This window comes from Bactrocera latifrons, unplaced genomic scaffold, assembly GCF_001853355.1.
Source record: "Bactrocera latifrons isolate USDA-ARS-PBARC rearing strain unplaced genomic scaffold, ASM185335v1 scaffold_1, whole genome shotgun sequence".
NCBI classification, from domain to species: domain Eukaryota; kingdom Metazoa; phylum Arthropoda; class Insecta; order Diptera; family Tephritidae; genus Bactrocera; species Bactrocera latifrons.
In genome coordinates, this window is record NW_017534407.1 from 376,428 (window position 1) to 391,885 (window position 15,458).

A 15,458-nucleotide genomic window follows, 5' to 3' on the forward strand; every position below is an offset into this window, starting at 1 on the left:
TTTGGGATGGCCTTCAGCTCTTTCAGCGAATTCTATTTATCTCTTTGATCGACCGAAAAGGGGTTCCACGGAGCGACAATTGCAGTTTGGGCAACAAAAAAAAAAAAAAAATCAGACGGAGCAAAGTCTAATGAATACTGTGGTTTATCGGTAGTGATCATTGTTTTTGACTTGAAATTAGGTCACAATCGTACTATTTTTGAAAAAATTCAGTTTTATCGGAACGAGTCAAGCAAGAACACGTTTCATACCCAAACTATCCACCAAAATAATTCGAACGGACGCGAGAGATGTCGAGCTCTGTTGACATTTTGTACGAATAATGTCTTTATAGTATGCCACTTTATGATCAAAAATTGTTCAAATCCAAATCCAAATAAAAGTATTCAAGCCGCTAAGGCCGAATATGTGAACTCTAAAATCTATAATTGACTCTTGACCGAAAATATCTGTCCATGCATGGAATCCACAATTTTAAATTTAGAGATATTGTTTTTTTGGTAATAGTATCCCTTTGTAAGAAAAATGAGTTGAATCGGGTCAATATTTTCCTCGGCCCCATATACCTAGCATAATAATTTTCGAAATTCTGGGTGACTATCACATTTACGAGTACGGTGTGAGGCAACTCACCATGAAAATAAGAGAGCGTGGTTTACCCATAACAGTATATCTTTGTGCCAAAAATTTATACAATTGAGCGAAAACTGGCCTAATCCCCATGTCACTCATATCAAAAATTTCGAACATCCGGCTGTCTTTACTTCACATGTTAGTGGTTGTATGTGTGGTACCTTAATGAAACCCGCAGAAATTTTTGTTAGTATGTAGTATTGTCAAAAATAGATAAAATCGACTCTATATTATCTGAACTTCCATATACTATATATAATGATGATCGTTTTTCTGACGTCAATATATCGGTCAGTTTATGAGTTATACACATATGAAAATGTTAATTTTTTTGATTCTTTCAAGTTGCTGGAGTATAAAATGTTCGGTTAGACCCGAACTTAGAACTTCTTTATTTGCTTTTTAATTGTTTTCTTACACTCGTATATTTTCATAAAATTAATCCATACTTCCTCCTTTCAAAAATTTATTTCATTTGAATTTACTAAATATTCCTAATATTTTCCAAAAATCGCTCTATATTTTTATTTTATATATTATAATAATCTGTCATAACAATATACATTACCAAATTTATTGAATTTTATTTTTATTTTAGGTAAGCAATTAAAGTAACATAGCTCTTGACCCAATGGAAAAAAATGTAAGTTCATATCAATTCCATTTTGTCAATGAAAAAAATATATTAATGCTTGCTGCGTGGCGACTTTTTTTTATGCCTTTTTCGGAATTTTTATAGTCGTTGAAAGAACACAGATCTTACAATTTTTACTATATATATATTAAGCCTGTAGCTGCACATTCTATGAATGCTCTAGATTGTTTTTATACAAAAAAATCGATTTTTCTAAACCATCACACTGTAAGTCCACTTAATATTATAATTAGCGCATAAATTTGGATTTGTGTTGAAATATTTGTTACAAAATAAAATTTGTGTGTAAAGATAGAAAGCAAACGCTACGAAAAGGACCATCCATTGCTAAATTAGTTCGATCTAAGCAATTACTTCAGATAGTGTACCGTTACATTGCCAAATATCGTTAATAATAAAAAAAAGTTGTCATTCGTTATCGGCGGTCCAGACAAATGAGTAGCTTCTTTGAAAGAAAAAAGGTGAACAATTTCAAATCATTATCTTAAAAAGGAGGGACTAGTTAGCGTATATATGTACACACAAACAGTAAAACGCACGCTGAATATTTATAATATGTTCCGATGTTTCATTCTGAGTATTACAAACTCCGTGCCAAGTTTAATATACTCCGTTCAAGGTGTAAATAATAAGAGGACATTGGAGAGTCTAAAATCTATTTAGCGCCAGTATTTCTCTAATGCTTTTTGATTATGTTGTTTTTTTTTGCATTTTCGATTTAATTGTCGTGGTGGATGAAAGGTACGAATGAGTAACATTCTGAATACTGTAAGCCTCTGAAATACCTCTGTTTCCAATACAGAGAAATTCCAAATTACTTTTGCAATAACTTCAATGATTTTGCATAGTACCAGTATTATATGAAACATAAAATAGTATGCCATCGAAATTTTTCTATAAAGAAATTCACCTCACTAAGTTAACAATGAACTTCTCTCTTTTAAATGCTCGAAAGCGCGTTAATAAATTATTGTTGGCTCATATACTAGAAGTGAAAAATTAATCTCAACTTGTATTAATAATTCTGACTTTGCTCAGTTATGCAGAAATTGTTTACTATCGAATTAAACCTGTTGCAAATGACGGCCAGCAAAACCCATATCAAGAAGAAAAGTCATTGTAAAGGCAAATATTAACATAAGCAATAAATGCTGCGAATTTCAGCCAACAATGGACGTAGTGAATATCTCTGTTACAGCAGCTCTGCTACGATTCACATGCATTTGTGTGAGCAGCGATGCACTGATGAACAGCAACAGCTGCGTTACAATGTCAAGTGAGCGGCGGCAGAAACGACCCTACGCGCAATGTACTTTCATGCACCTGCACACACTCAGATAAACCACATATTCACTCATTCACTCACAAACATATGTGGTCCACTGAAAAGTAAGAGCAATGTCAACAACAGCTACAGCGGCGCTTACTCACTTCACAGCACTCGCACGTGCAAGCGACGTTGAGTTGAGCCAGTGGTTGTTGCTGTTGCTGCTGCTGCTGACATTCATGAGATGATGCCCTGCCATAAAAGACAATGGAAATAATGGCTCTGCATAAAAAGTTGAGGGGGTGGTGTTTGTTGCGAAGTCAAATGTGATATTTACTTTCATTGGAAATATAAAAACAATTGCAAGTTTACATTTCTCTTGTAACGCACTGTGAAGTAATAAATATGCTCACAATACGAAAGTTGTGGATAAACCCAACCAGAACAAGTAAGAAAGGGCTAAGTTTGGGTGCAACCGAACATTTTATACTCATGCAACTTGCAAAAACCAAAACCGGGATAATACTTTATGAAGTAAAACCAATCGTATAGAGTAACGTCCGCTGGATGTTCGAAAATCCTGATATTAGTTATACATAAGGGGGATAAGCCAAGTTTTTACTCAAATTTCACTATTTTTGGCACAAAGACACACTGCTATGTGTAAAAAAGCGCTCTCTTGTTTTCATTGAGATATCTCTCATATTGGCCGACATGCAAGTATGCGGTACAAAGTCAAGCCGAAGTTCGAAAATTTTTATACATATAAAAAATTTGGGTGCCAAGGGCAGTATTGGTCTGATTCAATCCATTTTGGACATACAGACGTACCATTATAAAAGAACGTTTATCCCCGAATTTCAGTTATATAAAACACACATTGGCTGACATTTTCGATCAAAAGTCAAGTATCGGAGTCTAAATATTCGGTACCTAAGGCTTGATCATTTATAATTGGATTTCAACAATTTTTGGTCATAAGTGGCACACACTAAGAACATTATTCGAATGTGCTGGAAACTTAACGAATCAAGTGGAATTTAAATTTGTGCTATATGGGAAGTAGGTTGTGATCCGATTTCGTGCTTTTCACACTGTGACATAGGAATGTAAGAAGAATGCCACGAACTAAATTTTGTCGAAATCGGTTTGGTCGGGTCGATGCCCCCTCCATCGTCCAATTTTTACACCAGGACGGACGGACCGAGGGACAGACAGAAAGCCAACCGGATTTCAACTTTTCTCGTCATCCTGGTCATTTGCATATATACTTTATATCTAACTAGATTAGTTATTGGTGATACGTACAACGGTTAGGTTTATTAGAGCTGTCGGACAGTTAGTTTATGAGATATAGTTTTTAAAGCGAAGAAACTTGTGGTAGTTTACATAAAATTTATAGAAAGGAATCTCGTGCGTGGGCAATATTTCGGCTTTTTGGGTAAAAAAAAAAAAATACTGTTGACGACAAGATTTAGCTTGACGGACTCTGCACCAGGAAAATCAACCATTAAAGAGTGGTTTTCTAAGTTTATAAGAGGGAAAATGAGCACCGAGGACAATGAGCGCGGTAGATGCCGCAAAGAGGCTGTTACCGACAAAAATATCAAAATAAAAAAAAAACAAAGTTCTCAAAATAATTTGATATCGAATGTTGACCTAGTAGCCGTGATTGTATATTAAAGTGATTTCGAAGATTGACCCAAAATCCGTTCCAAAGATATGTCTCTGACTAAAAGAGAGCAATTTTATTTCTTTTTCCATACTCACAAAAACAAAATTACCAATCATAAGCCTATGATTTCTTGGAGGTCCTGGACTGGCCATACAAAACTGCCCATAAATTTAAAAAAAGAAGAAATTTCTACTCATTTCAAATAGATAAACCCAAATAAGTTTAGTAAGTGAATACAAAGCTGAGATGTAAATTCATAGATAATTTCTACTTATGCAAAAACTTTCTTGTTGTAGTTTCAAGGTTTAGTTTTTAAAGTCAGATATTTCCAACTGGGGTACATTAACATGCTCTGTAAGTATATTGACTGCGAGTGGCTTTCAAAACACTTATTAGCATACAAAGTAACAAGTGCAAATGCATCGTTGCATTATCAAAAATCTTATGAACATATGTACTTATGTATGTATGTGAGTGGACATGCAAACATGAACTTGTCTTCCGTATAAGCGTTCATCCCTCATATGATCCAACATATGTATGTAGTTAAATTTTGTATGGATGCAATTTGTATTCTCTGCTCACTCATTTTGTAATGCATATGACATATATATAAATATATATAATATATGCATACATATGGTACATATATATGTACGTATTTATGAATATTGCTGCTGTACGAATCGCTTGCTAAGATGATTGCTCAGCAGCGACTACAGCCCCAGTTTCCCCATACGCTTTTAGCTTTGACTTCTGAGTTCTGCCTCTTTACGAGTATTTATCATCTGGCAATTTGCAGCTTTCGCCAAACGCCTCTCTGTGTCAGCCACAAGAACGACTCATCGAAGTGGTCCATTTCGCCAATAATGAGCGCTAAAATTTATTCTCTCTTATCTGGAACGAAATTGACAAGTTTTTTGTGAAGGCGAAGTATAAGCAAAACTAGAAAAAACGTTAACTTCGTTTTCGTCGCCAAAACAAACGATTCCATATCAGAACTTGATTTGTTCGAACAGTTTGTATGACTATTATTTGGTATAATAGTGCGATCTGCAAAATTGCTTCGGAGATTTTACCGTTGTTTTAAACGAAATACCAAAATAACACCGTTAAAGTCGTTCCAATTGTTTGCGAGTTGCGATAGACTATTCTAGTTAGCATGAGAGCTCTTCCAGTTTTCATCTATCATTCGTCCCCACAAAGTCTTCGGACGTCCACAAATACTGGACCCTGGACCCTTGTGGGTTCCAATAAAGAGCAGCTCTGCAAACCTCATCTGTATTATTGGATTCGTTGGTTCATTATAGCTGATACCGGGCTACCAGATCCTTAAGATTTTTCGTAAACACCAGTTTGCAATATACTGCAGTTTCCATGTCACCATTTTTGTTAAGAACCAGTATACGTAACCATATGTAAGAGGGCTGTTTTCACGCTGGCGTTAAAAATACAAAGCTTAATGTGGACTGAAATTGATTTAGAGTACCAGATGATGTAACCTCCGGTTGTAATTTTGCGCCCAAGATGGTATTCATCTGTTTTGCGTGATATCTCTTTCTCGGGCCACCACGGGCACTCTTCCAGAAGATCCAATATTCGACGGGCTTCAAACAGAAATTGGCCGAATTCAATTTCGTTATTCCTACAAGGTTCTTCAATCGGCGCTGGCTTGTTCGCATAGACCATAGACTTGACTTCGGCTCCCACAATGGCATCGCAGCCAATTGCACCATACGACAACGCCTGGGCTCACACCGCTTTTCTTGTGGGCAGCTATCTAACCAAGGCCGGCATCCCAACACTTTCGCAGCCGCCCTACAACCCAGATGTGCCCCCCGTATTCTCGAGGACTACTTTGCCTCACTGGCACGGAAACATTTTTACTGTGCCTTTGGATTAAAATTTTTCCACTATACGCTCAATTGTTGATCTGACTTGACTCTTAATTTCAGTAGTAAATTTTAAAAATTTCAACTCGTTGAATTGTCAAAAGAGCGATAAAAAATATGTAGTGGTTTGCAGTGCTTATCGGTCTACTTTTTCACCGTCCCTATTGCAAAACCCCCTTTAATGATTAGCATAACGAGCAGAGTCGATATAGCCATGTCCATCTGTGACCGTCAGTATATAACGAGTCCTTTTGAGATATTAAACTGAACTTTTGTACAAGTTCTGTATTATAGACGAAGTCAATACATTTGCTCGTAATCATGCGTTTAATTTTCGTAAAACACCCTACACTTTCGCAGCGCACAAATCGTCAGCGCCCACTGTGCGCGTCAACGGAGTAAATAGTTGCTTATCGGTCGTCTGTTTTCTTGCTGCTCGCTGCGTAAGCATTCGCCAAGCGCGCGCAGTACGCGCAAGTGGGCAGCGTTGCAGCGTAGATGTCGGTGCTGGCGGGCGGTTAATTCACCGGCTGGTTGTAGCGACCAGTGCTGCCAGCGCGTCAGTTAGAATTCGCTTGTGAAACGTATTGGTTGTTCGCGGGAGCTCTATCGCCAGCTGTGCTGTGTATGACGAACGCGTAAAAATCTGTGCGTAAAATTTCGTAGTGAAATTGGCGCGCAACTTGCCACTTTCGACTGCCATTTGTGGGTAGTGTGTGCGTTTGTGCTTTTGTTAACACTCCCACTTATCATCAATCACTCGGTCACACCGAAGCCGAAAGTGCGGATGAAATGTTGTTTTGTGTGTGTGTTGGTTTGTGGGGGGTGGAGATTTTTGACGCAAAGCGATTTTGTGACTTACAATTCAATCGCCTCAATCGCTATTTCCTAGTTGATTACTGTGCGTGTTGTTGTTGGTGCTGACGCTTTCATTACCATTGTGTGCGTGTGATAGCGGGAGTGTTTTTTTTTTGTTGATGCGTCAAACAATTTGATCTTTCTACGCAACACAGAAAGCTTCGTGTTTGTTTTTGTGAGTGCGGTCCTTTGCCACCGTCTAAGCGCATATCTTTTGCAATATTTGTGTAGACAACAAAGTGTCAGTGAAGTGTTGAAAGTGCTTTTTGCTTTTTGGTATGTTGGGGGTTGTGACGCCACCCTAAATAACTGCGCGTGTTGTCAGTTCTCGTTTGAGTGCTGAATTTTGCTTTGTGAAAAATATTTCATTTATTATTTATTATTTCATTTTCTTCATACTTCTATCAATCGGTGTGATTTCGTGGCTGACTTGGTGTTGACAAGCGAATTCAAGTGTTTCTTCGACGCTCGTCTTAAAGAATGCGCGAAGATAAATGAAAATTTATTAATTATTTGCACAGACAAAACGCTGAAGTTCTAAATGCATATATACATATATACTCACACAGTTTTATATACCGATATGTGCATACAAAGTACCAACAACAAACTGCTGGTTTGAAAGATTATTGTGTATTAATATCTTATCTTCAAAGCATTACGGTGGTACCAAACAAAACGACGCGAATCGGCTGTTTTCAGCTGGCGCTCAACGAAATGATGAAAGTGCAGACAAGAATTTTTTTAATTTCAACGCCGTTCATAAATAATATTTGTTTTTATTTAATAAATAAGCCTGGAAAGCTGTTTTCAGATGGTGAACATTGCTGGATGTGTTTTGTTGTTGTTGGTTTTTTTTTAATAAAAAATATTCATTTAACTCTGAATTATTATTACTGTTTGAATCATTTACGTTACGCTGAGTATTAAATTTGTTAGAATGATTCGAATTAACCAAAGGCCTTTCTTCGTACAGACACAAACGAAAGAAAAAGAACTGTCAAATATTTTTATAGATTTACCATTTGGGTGCTGCGTCTTTCTATAATGCGATGCATTCGGTCAAGAAACTGATTTTTTAAATGTGACAACACGTTTCGGCTTGAATTTGGGTGTTGAGGAGGAAGTGGAGAATATTTTTTGTTTGGAAAAAAAAAATTGGTGGGCGTATTTAATTATGACTTTCCTTAGCATTAGCGAAGGACAGCACTTTTGCCAGTTAAGGCATTAAATATATTAATTACAATTAAGTAACAACTCTCTGTCATTGTTATGAATAAATCGGAAGCGAAAATTGTTTGGAATGGATTGTGAACGGGTCGAACGTGAATATATCGCCACCTAAAATGCAAAACAATGTAAAAATCAAACCAATTATGTGAAAAAAATTGTAGTTTTGATTATAAAATGCGTATATATCGGTTAGGTATTGGTTATGTAGTGGTTATATCTGACAGCGGAAGCTAAACATTTTATGCTGCATATATGTAATATGGATGTACTGAATCGTAAGTAATAAAAATCTCAAGGTTGATACGTTTTTTGCATTTTAAGTGACGATATGAGACATGTATGTATGGAGTCAAGAAGTATCGCATCTCTTGCTTGTTCACTTCCCCCCACATAGGCAATCAAAGTCACTTTATATATTTCGTTCGAATTACTAGCTCGTAATACATACACAGCTTTGGCCCGAAACAATTTAACGCTTTAGCCAAGTGCCAAATTCTGCGCCTTTTAAAAGCCGATTTTGAATTGACAACTAAAGTTGTAACTTTGAATTGTATTAAAGTTATTTTATTCAAAATCAAAGCATTAATATTTCAAAAGTTTAACATACAACCTTATTATGGTTTTCAACTCCACTCAGTTGAATTGAGTAATTCAACTATTTTCAGTTGAAGTTTCAACCTTAAAAATGAAGATTTTGCAGATAACTAACTAAACAGCTGCAATTTTTTAATAAATAATCAAAACGATTCAATTCAGTTATTGCTCACGACAAGGTGAATAATTATCAATCATAGTCGAATACAAAACAGCGCGCCCGTCGTTCTTCCTTTTCGCTGTTTGGTGCCAATTGAAGGTTCCTAGTGTAGCCAAGTCCTTTTTCCCCTGGTCTTTCCATCGGAGTGGAGGACTTCCTCTTCCTCTGCTTCCACCGGTGGGCTATGCATCGAATAATCTCAGAGCTGGAGGGGTTTTATCCATTCGGACGACATGACCTAGCCGCTGTCTCTTCATTCGCTTTCAATCAGACTAATTTGCTTCGCTTCCTCAACCAGTTTGGAGAAAGCAGAATTAAGGACGCGGTTGTTATTTCTAATGATTTCGTGTCATCGGCATACGGCATACGACAGCAGTTATACTCTCTTGTAGAAGATTGTACCTTCTTTATTCAGGGTATCGAAAGGTTCGGGGAGGTTTTTCCCGATCCTTACAGAGCTTTTGGTGTTGCTCAATGTCAGTTTACATAGCCGTATTAGTTTGGTGGGGATACTAAATTCAGACAAAGCGGCATAAAGACAACTTCTTAGTGGGTGCAGATATGGGGTCTTTTTCTTGTGAATTGAGCAGAGCACACTTAAATTTCAATCGTCGGGCATGCTTTCGTCTGACCATATTCTCATATTGCTGCATACTCCTTATCAGTTCTTCGACGGCGTATTTGAATAGCTCTGCCGGTGATCCATCAGTTCGCTTTTTTATTCTGACCTTTCGATCCGGATAAAGCCAGGTAGCTTGTTGAATTTTCTTACGCTGGAATCCAGTACTGCAGATAACCATATTTCATCGTGAATTTACCGATCGTTCAGCCAAAGATACCTTCTTCGCCCACCCTGGCGTTAATGTCGCTAAGCACAAGTTTGGCAGCTCTCATAGGTGTGCTCCAAGCTCTCGTAGAAGACATCCTTGGTCACATGGTCCTTCTCTGCCGTAGGGGCTTGGGCGCAAGTCAGCGATATGTTGAAGAACTTCTCTTTGATGCGGTTTGTTGCTAGACGTTAATCCAGATGGGTGGATAAGTACTCGGCGACGGAGTCTCTCTCCCAACGAATCACTTTTTTTATACTCGTAGCCACTATAGTAAGTTCCACAAGACAGCGGTGATGTCAGCCTTTAATCTAGCGAGGACCTCAACCGGCTGAGTAGCGGCAGGTGCATGCCCTATAAGAATAATCCTTTACTTGGATCAGCCGTTATTAATTCTGTTCAACGATAGTTTGGTATTCATTTGATGAAATATTACTCTACCTTAAGCAAAGAAATTGAGCTGATATCAAGTTCGCAAAAGTATTCGGCTATAGAATATCACCTGAAGCAATGCTGTATCTAAGTTGTGAACATACATATTAATTGAATTTGTTCATTTGAGGCCACTAAAATGCTTAAGTGCAGACTTTAAACTATCATTACTAAAAGTCTAATCCTGCACAAACTCAACCAAAGCTTTGAACAAAACAAGCTTCACTAAAGCGTAATTTAACTATTTTATAAAGTTATGAAAGCTAAAAGTGTTTAATTATGAAATTTTACTTACTTCAAAGCACCACGAGCGCGTACAACATACCCCTTGAGTGAGCACAGAATAAGCCATATCAATTAAATTAAAAATAATCTAATATGAAAATAATTATCCGACCACTTTGTGGCAAGCTAAAGCTCTGTTGCATCCGCTTTTTGCTCTTGGGCTCTTCATTAAACTGAAACTAAAAATACAACGCTTTGTGTACGCAGAGCGGAAAGCGCGCACTAACTGGCTGACAATGTTGCTGCAACTGCAACGGCCTGCAGCGCATAGTACGCGGCGCGAGGGCGTGCAACCGTTGGCTTATGCATAAATTAATTATGCGCTTATTATGCACTCAAAACGATAACTTTTATGAAAATAACGCCGAGTGAACTTGGGCACAGACATGCACTGATCTAGTATATATATAGATATATAAGGTATGGCTGTGTGTGAGCATGGCCATGTGTGCGTTTGCTAAAGCGCTTCAACTCACTTTCAATTAAGCCACTTAAAATCGCTTGTATGACAATGTACGGCAGCGTTGGTGCAGGCAAGCGAGGGCATGTTGCACGTGCAATAGATGCAGGTTGCTTGACAGAGTGCAGTGTGCAACATGTGGCAGCAAAGCCTCAGCACTTGAATGTCAGAACAATGAATGGCTGATCGCTGCCAGAGTGTGCATGCGGGATAGCAGATATGCCGGTTGCTGGATGATAAATATTTCGGATAACTCGTTTGTTTTGCTGCACGAAGTGAGAGACTAAGCCATAAACCGTAAGCGCTTGGGCGGCCAAAGCGCTGACTTTTTGCACCTCGCATTTGCAAGTGCATATAAATGTGCATTTATACGGTGATAAGCAACGGGATGCTGGCGAATTGGCGCAGCTCGACAATTGCTCGAATGGCACAATTGTGGGAACAGACCGTTTGTTGGGCGCGGGGCACTAAAATTAGTTGCAGCTAGTGTGTGGAAGGTGAGCGGGTGCGCGTTTCCTTTTGTCAATTGAATTTGTTGTGGTGCCATACATGCATAGATAGATACATACATATGTGTGAAAATGTGTATATGCGCGTGTGTGCGTGCCCCAAATTGCTTGCTAGACGTGCCTTGGTGCAATTGGCAGCAATCGGTATTTGACGCTCGCACCAGCTGTCAACGTAAACATACAGAAAGTGTGTGATAAGAATGCAAATAGTGCAGAAAAGTAGAAAACAATCACAATCTATAAACTCACACAACTCAAGGCACTGTTTTATAAGTTTGTAAGTACATATCGTCACCTTAAATAAAAAACAACGTAAAACCACTTTTCATAAGTTTGCAGGCGGGAAAAAAACGATATAACAGAAACCACTCAAATTGAAACAAAATTTTAAATTTTTTTTTGGTCATTTATTGGTTATGCATTGGTTATATATTAGTTATATCTGAGAGCGGAAACTGAAAATTTAATGCTACATATTTGTAATATGATGTCGTGAATCGTAAGCAAGAGGAAGCAAAATTTGAGTTTTGGTTATGAAGTGGTTATATATTGGTTATGTATTGGTTATGTATTGGTTATTTATTAGTTATATCTGACAACGGAAGCTGAAAGTTTTATCTATCTAAATCGGACAGCGGAAGCTGAATATTTGTAGTAAATCGTAACCAATAAGAAACTCAATTTCGATTTTTTTGAAGATCGCAATATTGTATATACCTGGATATAAATACCTGTTTCTTAGTTTTTGGGCTATCGCTCTGAAATCTTGCACACATTCGTTTCTTATAAAGATGCTGCTTCTTTGTTGGAACCGCCTATAACGGACCACTATAGCATATAGCTGCCACATAAACTCAACGATCAAAATCCGGTCCTAGTATGAACAACTTTATTATTTTACAAGATATCTTCACGAAATTTGGCAAAAATTAATATCTAAAGCAACGGCATAATCCTTGACGAAAATGTTCAGATCAGACCACCATAGCATAAAACTGCCATACAAATTGAACGCTCAAAATCGAGGACTTGTATGAGAAACGTTTGTATTTGCAGTGATATCTTCATAAAATTTCGTATAAATTAATGCCTTAGACCACGTTGCAATATCCGAAGAAATTGTCTAAATCAAACTACTATAGCATATGGCTGCCAAACAAACTGAACGATCAAAATCATGCCCTTGTATGGAAAGCATTTTTATTTGCAAGATATCTTCACGAAATTTGGCTTGGATTATTACCTGATGCAAAGCTATAATACCTAAAAATTTTTAATATCGGATTGCATACCTATATAGCGGCCACTCAAACTGAACAATCACTGTTGAGACTATATATATATATTTATAAGAAACTGCATATTTCCTCGCAAATTATTATGCCTTTTAGTGCATGTATGGTATATTTTTTCATTACTTAGTACTTGCTTCACCTGCTTTCCCAATGTAAAGAAGAGCACAGTTTATGTGCTTTTCCATGAAGCTTTAGTGCTCAAAAACGCTTGCATGCAAACAATTATGGAACCGCACAGACAAAGTACACAATGTGCCGTTGTATGTGCGCTCGTAATGTTCGCACATATTTGTTTAAGCGCTGGCGATGGCGGTGGTAAAATTGTAAATTGCCATTAAACTGTGGGAAAACGCAAGAAATTGCGTTGATAAAAACAGCATATAGGAAGCAGAAACGATTACGTTCGTTAAGACCGAAGCTATATTACCCTTCACGAATGAAAAACTCGTTTGGAATTTGTAGTGTTGCCTTGTGACAATAATCCGTACGAAATTTCGCGAAGATAGCTCGTCAGATGAAAAAAGTTTCCTTACAAGAACTTATATTTATTTGGTCGAAAAGTTTGTATGGCAGCAATATCCCATAGCTGCCCAATTTGAAAAATTTCTTCGGATATTTTACCGTTGCTTCCGATAATAATCCATGTTAAATTTCGTGAAGATATCTTTTCAAATAAAACAAGATTTCCATACAATGGGTTGAGGTGGATGGGATAATTTGTATGGCATTTATTTGTATAAGTATGCTATAGTGGTCTGACAACGGTGGTTCCGACGACTGTGCAACTTCTTGATGAGAAAAGAATGTGTTCAAAATTTGAGAACAATTTCTCAAAAACTGTCATCAACTCAGCTCATCATATATAGCGTAGTCGAAAAAGTCTTTTCGAATTTTGCCAATAGATGTCATACTACAAAGTATTAGAAAGGTGAGGTTTTAAGCTTCATTTAGTCAAAAAAATAAAAATTAAATTCGGGGAAGTTGAAAAAAAGTTACAGCTGTTCAAAAATGAGTGAAAATAATGAAGAAATTCGATATACTATATTTTGAAACTTTTGTTTAAAAAAGGGATTGGAAAGGAATTATCCACTATGAGCTGATCCAGCCTGGTTGAACGATTGACTCTACATTTTACTGTCAACAACTGAAGAAATTGAAGCAAGAGTCGAAAAAAAATGGCCAGAACTGTTCAACAGAAAGGGCTTCGTCTTCCAGCAGGACAACGCTAAACCACACACGTCTTTAATGACTCGGGGGAAAAATTGGGAGAGCTTGACTGCGAAGTTTTGATGAATCCACCATATAGCCCTGATCTTGCAGCATCGAACTATCATTTCTTTCTGTCAGTGCAGAACTCACTTAGTGAAGTAAAGTTGGCTTCAAAAGAAGGCAGCCAAAATTACTTGTCGCAGTTTTTTGCCGAGGACTAGAAAAGTTTTACACTGATGGAATAATGTCTCTGACGAAAAAATGGCAAAAAGTAGTTTACCAAAATAGTACATATTTGGTTCATTGTAAGTGCATTATGAATATAAAAGAAATAAGTTGATATATATACTATATTATATCTTCATTGTAAATTTAATAGACCCTGTTCAGGGTATAAATATATGTATATAAATATAAATGTGTCAGTGACATGTGCAAGAATATAAACACACAGTCATATAAACAAAAGTTGTGTATGTGTTTATTTGAGAAAAATGTCATCGACGGTGTTAACGCGCAAATGTGTCGCTTCCGCCGAACGAAAACACTTGACGGCATGAATTTGGCTTTGCTCCCATTGCAACCAACGCGCTGTTATTTGCTGCACTTGCGCTCGACGGCAAGCATTTGCTTAAAATGTTATCATCTCTGCTCAGTTGATATTTCATATTTTACGATTTATTCGCTTCAACTTTTTTGAAATTGATATTTTTACAATATCCACTGAGCGCATGGTTCAATATTGTTCACTTGCATGAGTTCGGAAAAATCGCATTTAGAAAAGCAAAAACAACAAAAAACGATAATAAATGAATTGCTTTGAGTTCAAAGCGTCATAATTTCTCAAATTGCTTGATCGTCTTAGCAGCCTGCATACACACACACATATAAACATCGCTTGTTATTGAGCATCCATTTCAAAGGAAGCAAATGTGCAAGCTTTTTGTAGACAAAAAGGGTTGAGAGGCAGCGGGAAATCTCGATTTGAGCGCTATTGACAACCTTAATTGCATTTAATTCATTTTCATCGGCAATCCATGTGAGTTCAAATGGCGCACATTGCCCAATTTTCACTTATGATATTGCTTTTCGACAATGGGCGGGGCAAGTGCATTAAGTCCACCACTTAAAAATATAGCGGAGACGTCTGGTGAATGTACGTTGCTGCGTTGCAAGCGGCATTGCAACGGAAAAAGCTTAATTTATGAAATTATTATTCTAAAATGTTTGATTACTTCATGAGTTGATTGATAAATTGAAATTTTATTTACGCTTCTGTACGTGACAAAGAATTTTTCGCTCATATAAAATGCGAGTATAATAAAAAGGACGACAAATGTATTCGATAACTTGGCAGAAAAAATCAGGCGATTGGCACGTCCACAAAAAGCGGTTGGTACAAAGTATGATAGTGCCCTCTTCGGGCTGAAATTTTGTAAAGCGTAGGCGCAAGTCCGCTAAATAGCCGCTGCAC

At 37.3% G+C, this 15,458-nt stretch overlaps 1 protein-coding gene across 2 annotated transcripts in view; it reads left to right on the plus strand.

The window, feature by feature from the left end:
• The window catches only part of LOC108978883 (four and a half LIM domains protein 2), a 212,841-nt gene that overhangs the window by 104,825 nt on the left and 92,558 nt on the right, over positions 1-15,458 (plus strand). The window contains exon 1 of one of the 2 annotated variants that reach the window (XM_018949416.1): positions 6,715-6,770. The exons of the other annotated variant lie outside the window; for it this stretch is intronic. The gene's annotated coding sequence lies outside the window, so the exon portion shown is untranslated. Of the gene's footprint in view, positions 1-6,714; positions 6,771-15,458 lie in introns of those variants that run through there. 2 annotated transcript variants of the gene reach the window in all.